At 38.3% G+C, this 8,044-nt stretch overlaps 1 protein-coding gene across 2 annotated transcripts in view; it reads left to right on the top strand.

The window, feature by feature from the left end:
* The first annotated feature begins 5,882 nt into the window (after nucleotides 1-5,882).
* The window catches only part of LOC149089980 (uncharacterized), a 59,011-nt gene continuing 56,849 nt past the window's right edge, over nucleotides 5,883-8,044 (top strand). The window contains exon 1 of one of the 2 annotated variants that reach the window (XM_089231723.1): nucleotides 5,883-5,985. The gene's annotated coding sequence lies outside the window, so the exon portion shown is untranslated. Of the gene's footprint in view, nucleotides 5,986-7,711; nucleotides 7,801-8,044 lie in introns of those variants that run through there. The other variant, XM_089231731.1, reaches the window with a different exon arrangement.

Raw genomic sequence — 8,044 nt, 5'->3', positions numbered from 1 at the left:
GGCAACTATTCATCGATATACAGTGTGTCCAGGCTTCTTTTTTTCAAACCGAGCACAACTCAGGTCTATCGCCATAGGCAATTTACTACCTAGTGAGTTGTGCCGGAATTGTGAGTGTGTGTACCTAACAGTCTGAGTGCGTATCTAGTGTTGTGTATGATTTTTCAGTGCTGCCATCTGAGTGATGTGTAGGAATGAATATATATTGAATATTGTACTCAATATTGTACTCAGTATATTGTACACTGAATATTTGTACTGTTTGTAGGCCTGTTGCTCTCTGTGGCGAGACTTTTTAACGTGGAGATCGGCTCGCATTTGCGCCTCGAAGTTGAGAACTACAGAAAACCAACTTCAGCCGACCACCACTGTGGCGACGGTGGGGCTCGAACTCGCCGCGATGCGAGTCCGTCACTATGACCACTCGACCACCACAGTGGCAGTGTGTCCAATTTGAAAATATCCAAAAATATAAGTGCTTATACCGAGAGAATTTACACATACTTAGTTATGAAAGTGCGGCGCTGTCAATAGGGGTTGGCCCAACTTCTTTTCATCTGTTTTCTACCAACGTCGCGCAGGCGCACTGTCGACAGCGGTTTTTGGTAGAGGGAATTCTTATGCAAGAATGTTCGCATTGTTGTTCAAGTTCATGATGTCCATTGCTGAAAATATTGTTAAAGAACTTTAACACGCATTCTTCTGAATGTCGACAATCGCAAATCAGGTGAGAAATCAACGATACTCTGCGAACCAAGAAAAAAATAGAAAGTAGAGGGGTTATCGTTCTATCGAGAGGCAGCAATTAAACATTAAGGCAGTTTTTCCCCAAGTGGGGGGGAGGGGCAGTATGAAATCATCGCCCACCATGGAAACTGGTGGGCGATGGAATGGTCCAGAGGGCTGGTAGAAACTATGGACTTAACATAAGATTCTATGGGTTCACTTGAGTTGGGGGCGATGAGAAAAAAATTTCTGATGAAGAGGGTGATGTGGGGAGGGGGGGGGGCGGAACAAAAAGTTTGGGAAACTATGCATTAGAGCAAGCATCTTCAACCCGTTGCTCGTGAGCACCCTGAAGCACCCACAGTGCTCGATGCTCGTGTCCGATTCCGCGCTCGCGAGTACTTGATCAACGTTCCAATTGAGCATTTTGTAAAAATTGCATTCAAGGATTGAAATCAAGCATTCGTATGCCAAACTTGCCGTAAGGGTGCTCTTCTTTTGATGGTGGGTACAGGCAGTGCTCGCGACTAGAAAAAGGTTGAAGACCTCTGCATTAAAGCGAAAAACACACGCTTAGGTATTAAAGTGTTGCACTGTCGATAGGGAATAGCTAAAAGTTTTCTACATGCGCACTATTGACAGCTATTTTGGGACGCTTTTCGCAGCAGTTGCACGCTGACTGCCAGCATGGAAACGCCATGATTTGCTGCAATTGGTTGGTTTCCTGGTTTTTCAACTTAAAATTTACGCATAGTACGAACAGGTAAAATAAACTGCCGAGTTGTGTGCTTTCAAATTTGGAAGATGAATAGTAGCACTTCTGGATCATATGACAGGAATTACAGTTGATCCCACTTACAACGTACCCATTTAGAACGTTTTCCCGCTTAGTACAACTTATTTTCTTGGTCCCAACTCTAAGTAATTTTCATTTAGGTTTCCTATGACGGTTTTTTGAAAACGTTATGAACGGGATCCACTGCACGCAGAAGCAAACTTGACGATTATAAACAACACATTCCGACATGCATCAATTACTTACTGAAGTTGCTCATTGGAGTGTGTATGAGGTACATGTGCGGTTTAGTAGTATTAGCATGTGGACGCCGCAATATAGGTTCAGTGATAGTACGAACAGGTTAATTGAAGCTTAGCTTAGACTAGCTGAATTTAAAGCAGTGACATGTAGTGAACACCGTGTACGAACTGAATAGAACGTGGATCCTCCCACATCCGTGTCCGCAGCATATCTCTGCCTACACCTGAAATACTACACCACTAAATACTTGACAAGAGATCGAGTATCGTCTGGATATATGCAGAGCCATAAAGGGTGCTCACGTTGAACTTTATTAACCAGTGTGCAAATGAACTTGAGTTTCCTCTCTTCAATACAACTTGAATTTATAAGTAATCAAGTATTGTTCTCTCTCACACCATAAGCCTTTATTTTTAGGTGCATTTAGCCGAAAACCCTGCATATAACATATCTATATATGACATGAATGTCGCTCTCCACTTGTATCTTGTATATCTATATATATAAAATTGATTTTCTGTCTGTCTGTGTGTGTATGTTCTCTATACAAATCTACAATTTTAGATGGATCGTCGCCAAATTTTGCATATATACCAAATGGGACCCGACTTGAACGATAGGCTACTTTAAATTTTTGTCAGAGCAGTGTAAGTGCCCCAAATGGGCAAAAAACTGTAGGGCAACAATGGTTTTTGGGCCTCAACAATCACTTTCCGAACGTTTACTTTCGTTACCGTGGTTCCCCAGCAATGCGTTTCAGACATGTATATGCCTTTACAATGGTTTGTCACTTCTTTAATCGTGTTAGTATATGTATATTAGTTTATGCCTTTATAATGGTTTGCAAATACTTTCAATACTACACAATACTCATATTCAATACAATTACATTTCAATACTCTCAGTAGTGAGGCTTTTTGAATAGACGTCATAATCATCATCAGCATCGCTTTGAGGGTCAGGAAAAGGGTGAGACTCATAGAAATCACTGTTAAAATTGCCGATTTTACTGTAGAAATGCTGAAATTTGGTGGGGTTTTCCGCCACATCAATAATTTAAAAAATTGTATAGAATTCCTGATTTCTGAAATATTGTGTTTGTTTAGAGGTATACTAAGCCCAGGAGATTGAATATGAAATAATTAGCCGGACCTACTTTTGAGTTGGGTATTCATGTAATAACATTGATTTCAACTTTTTATTTATATCTTCTCAAGCATGAAAAATTAATGTCTCCGTATTATCTTCTGATATTCAACTGCATCAATTCATACAGTTTAGGTTGTTTTAAAATTAATTATGGGCCCATAAAAAGTACATCGAAAAAATTCCACAGCTTTAATTAAGCATTTTTGAAAGCTGAAACAGGCAGATAATTAACTTGAAGTTTGGGGGGGGGGAGGGGGAAATACATAGCGCCCCTTAAAAAAGGAAAGAAAAGTATATATTCATTTCTATGCTTCTTTAAATCTAGATTTGTTTATTTCATGAGTCGCACAGGAAGTCGCCATATTGGTTAACTTAGACACGGTTTGCATGTCCCTCAAAGAAAGAGGGAGATATCATGTGTTTCTAACAGCCTCATTGAAGAAAACCCGGGCAGCGCCGGGTATTATAGCTAGTTTATATATAAAACTAGCTGTAGTAGCTGTGGTGCTGTCCGGGTTTTCTCAATAAAATAGGACGCATTGGAAAAGTGACAAACCAATTGAAAGGAATAAACATGTCTGAAACGCGTTGTTTGGAAACCACGGTAATCAAAGTAAACATTCCGAAAGTCATTGTAGACGCTGAGGAACCATTGTTGCCCGACAGTTTTTCGCCCATTTCGGGTATTTGTCCAGCTCTGACCAATTTTTAAGCCTATTTTTCAAGTCGGAGCCTGTTTGCTGTAAATGCAAAATTTTACAGGGATCGATCTAAAATTGTAGATTTGTATTCAGAACATACATGCAGAGACCGACAGAAAATCAATTTTATATACATAGGTTGATTTTTTAGTAGTGTGTATGCAGGGTGTCTGCCCTTGACGTTGTTCAGTGGTTATTTCCTGAACCGTTGGTTTAAGAAGCAACTTTCAATTAGAAAAAATGTTTCAAGTGATGTCGCCTATCGTCTTAAATGCTGTTCAAAATAAAAGAATAAAAAAAAGGGGGGGGGAAAGTCTCTCCTGAGGCCAACAAAAAAAAAAATTCCACATTTCTAAGTGTAATATTCGCTGAGATATTCGAATTCAAAAATTAGAGAAAAAGGGAAAAGAACAGCGTATGCTAACGGAGAACGCTGTTCACCCTCCTCTACTAGAATTATTGTCATAAAGTTGCATGTGATTAAAATGTTGTGATTTCCCAATCTAGTGGCGAACTATTAAAGCTGAGACTTTTTTTAAGTCTCAGAGTCTGGACTTGAATTAGAATTGTTGAAAATTGGCTTACACCACCCCGAATTTATAAGAAAAATAGAATGAATAGAGGAGGGTGTGTGTTGCGAATGAGGAGGTGAGGGTGAAAGTGAAATAGCTACTGCACTAATCTTCCATTTCTATTCCTGATATGGGAACAGAGACCAGTTTTTTGAGTTTTTTTTTTCCTAGCCGAGCACAACTCAGGTCTATCGTCGCGGGCAATTTACTACCTAGTGAGTTGTGCCGGAAGTGTAAGTATGTGTACCTAACAGTCTGAGTGCGTATCTAGTGTTGTGTATGATTTTTAGTGCTGCCATCTATATCGCAGAAGTGAAGTGTAATGACTGAATATTTGTACTGTTTGTAGGACCGTTGCTCTCTGTGGCGAGACTTTTTAACAGGGGATCGGCTCGCATTTGCGCCTTAAAGTTGGGAACCACAGTTTTTTGAGTTGCTCTAGTGGTGCAGATGCTCGTCTTCCACCATGAATGTTACAATCAGGGTTCACGGGATATAGATGGCCGATAGATGGCGCCTTCATTTCTGACCTAACTCCACTGGTTGTACATTGCTATATAGTGATGTGACCGGAGTTGGTGTGCGGTAAAGTAGTAGTGTTTTAAGTTTTTTATCGGCGATATTTTCAAAATACAGATCATCCAAATTTGCTGTCAAAAGCCTGCAGATGAAGGGGGGTTAACGATGTTTGTTATTTATACATATGGCTATTTTGGCTTGCAGTGCTATGTTGTGAATCACGTGATAATGAATTCCTGAAGATTTCCGATTCCCGTCACTCGTGCGAGCGGCAGGTTGAGATTATATACTCACTTACAATGCTCCAAACAATCCGAAATTGTTCCACCATAATACAAGATATCTCTGTTCATAAAATTCGTGATTTCTAGCAACTGTTTCAGCTATGTTAGGGTACGAACATAGTTAACGCCGGTTTCCGATTCTGCAAGTCGGCGTCGTTGCAGATCGGTTAAAAACCCGAATTTAAAGTTTTTTAACCAATACGTAACGGCGCCGGCTAGCAGAATCGGAAATCACCGTGCACTATGTTCGTACCCTTTGAGTTGTTAGTCGGTTGAAATTAGTCGCCTATAAAAGAGCGTTCTAATCGTCCTTTATCTTTGAAAAGAAAAACTGGTTTGCAGCTCCTAGTGATGTGTGATGTCAGGAGTGGGATAGGAAACAGCGATTAGCTCTACAATACTGACGTCATACCTTTTCCTCAAAGATGGCTGAGGAGTCAGCCTGGTATTTCAAAAAGCTTTGAAAGAAACGCATGAAACAAAATGATGACAATTCAATAGTTAAATTTATTTTTTTAAGAAATCTGGCCCAATTGTGAGTCGTTTATAGCTTTTCCTTTGGTTCTTTCTAGAATTGTGAACCATAAGTATTTTTCTTGGATCAGAAGAGATTTTTACCTCGCTAAACATGCGTACTTTATAATGCTAAAACAACCCGCTTCTGAGAAACTTTAGTAACGGAGAAAAATGTTGTAACATTACGCTTTTAATTCATTTTAAAATTTGTATTTTATGAGATTCATTGATTCTGTGTGCTATAAAATACCCAAATAGTCCGGCGAATTAGAAATCTCGGTCACCAGAAAAAAAACACCAAAAAACCCGGAAATAAAAAAAATTTACCCCAGGAGCAAAAACATCGGTGGCAACAGCGTGTTTTTTTTTTTTTTTTGCTTTTCCTCAAATTTTTAGGCGGTGTATCTGAATTTGTAAATATCGTTGGTGATTTTTTTTCCTGTGGATTTTTGGATTTTTCGATATTGGAATTGAAAAAAGTGAGTGATTTTTATAATTTCTCATCAACGTCAAACTATGAATTATAAATTCAGTAATGACTCGAGAAATATTTTTTTAATGGAAATTTATGCATGGACATTGAAAACGGGATTGTTTCTCGTGAAGATTGGTAGTGAATTCCTTGAAATTGAATCAGTTTCTAAAAATCTCAATAGCCCTAATTATATCCAGATCGAAGATTTTACTAGTTCTCAAAAAGTTCTAAAATGTCTAGGGAATAAGATTGGAGTTTTTATACTTGGATATCGAAAATGTTTCGAGTGAAATTGTGATTCGGTGCGTTATTTCATTCGTACTTTAATATTGCTGTACGGATGTATAACGAATAGATAGATCCCATCAGATTTTGTGCATCAAGAAATGTTAAATTTATTACGGTAGCTAAAACAACTTTTGCACGAGAGCCAAATACAAACTCGCAATTTAATTCATTTTTATGAAAAAAATAACTAAAATTCACTTTTAGCGTATTGATCTACAGTGTATGGAATTTTCACTGTGTGTATGCCTCATATATACATATACTATATACAGTGAAACCTCGCTACCTACTCGATATAACGATAAATCCTTCTACAACGATATTTTTTAATATTTAGTTTGGAATTGCCTATAGTCTAATGTTAAACACCTCTGGATACAACGAGAGATTTTGAAACCGCTGCAACGATATTTTTATTATTTTACTCAAAACCGTCTTGAATTTAATTTTAATTTCGTCATTTATTTTCATTCTTCCAAGAGCCGCTAATAACATATACTCTTGATGACAAGTATGGCACTAATGAATAAAATTTGTGGAATTCATTTTTTACATGAAACTTTGTTTTCAAAACCTCAAATTTTGTGAATTTCGTTTCCAATGAATATAATCGTGATCCTGTGAAAAAGTATTACGTGTTTTTTTTTTTTGGAAATGTCTCAAAAAAGTGTCAAGGTGGCTTTCATTCAGCAATGGAAAGCTAAATGATAGCTCAAGTTATTTGTCCCACTGATTGGGGCGTGTTGATTTCGGTGTCCCCGGAACCCAAACATCATTGGAAGCCCCCTCCCTGGTGCATAATTTTTCATATTTTACTTCGGGGGGGGGGGGTCGGCAATAAAAAAAATCACAATGTACAGGGATGTTGAAAAATATCTATTCAAAAATATGAACTCATAATTACATGCGATTCACCCACAGAAGCTTAAACTAACACAAAAAATTTATGAAAAGTCTGAATTGATGGATATTTGAAACTAGTAAAAGAGATAATTCGGGACTAAATGAAAATTAATGCGATAAAATAATTGAAAATTGATGAGAGAAATAATCCAGAATTAATGAAAATTTTGGAATTATTAAAAATTAACGAGGAAATAATTCCAAACTTGAGATGCCACAGCCCGCAAAGGGGGGAAGCATCGTCTGGTCGGCCATGAGCTCAAGCCGAGCAGCCGCAAGTCTGAAACACTTCCGCCGATGAAAGAATTAATATTAACAAATCCGAATCGGCAAGAACTATGGACATTTGAGTGATTCGATTCCTAGATAAGTGAGGTCCGATTTTATTGAGGATCATTTACTTTGCGATAACGATCTAGTAATCTCGTCGGCATCGTGTTGTTATGGCTTTCACTTGTCTTCCCCCCCCCCCCTTCTCCCTACGCCTCTCAGATAATCAGCTGAGAAGTCTTCCCTGCTCGTTATCCAACAGCTGACGTTGGATATATTGTATCTCGGCCGACTATGACTGTATCAAGCTTCGTTCCGGAGGTCATAAATCATCGATAAGTGTTAGGAACCCCCCGTGGTACGTAGATTTCGTTTCCGCTATAGATTTTATGATCTTATTACATAACTACCTCCTCGTAAGTGTTGGCCTGTATTGTAACGCAGTACCTCTCTTGATCCGTTCATCATGAAAAGATGGAGAGCAGAATTCTTGAGATTTGGATCAAATAAAATTGTCAGAAATGTAATTTTTTTTTACTGAAGTTTCTAGTGGCCATACTCGCATCAAGTATGTGAAAAAGGGGGGAAAATACTTCAGGGTT

The sequence above is a fragment of the Pholcus phalangioides genome, unplaced genomic scaffold, assembly GCF_987345545.1.
Source record: "Pholcus phalangioides strain wild (caught in Gottingen) unplaced genomic scaffold, Ppha-v1.0 ptg000001l_1, whole genome shotgun sequence".
In the NCBI taxonomy this organism is placed as follows: domain Eukaryota; kingdom Metazoa; phylum Arthropoda; class Arachnida; order Araneae; family Pholcidae; genus Pholcus; species Pholcus phalangioides.
This window is presented reverse-complemented; position numbering and strand designations above follow the sequence as displayed.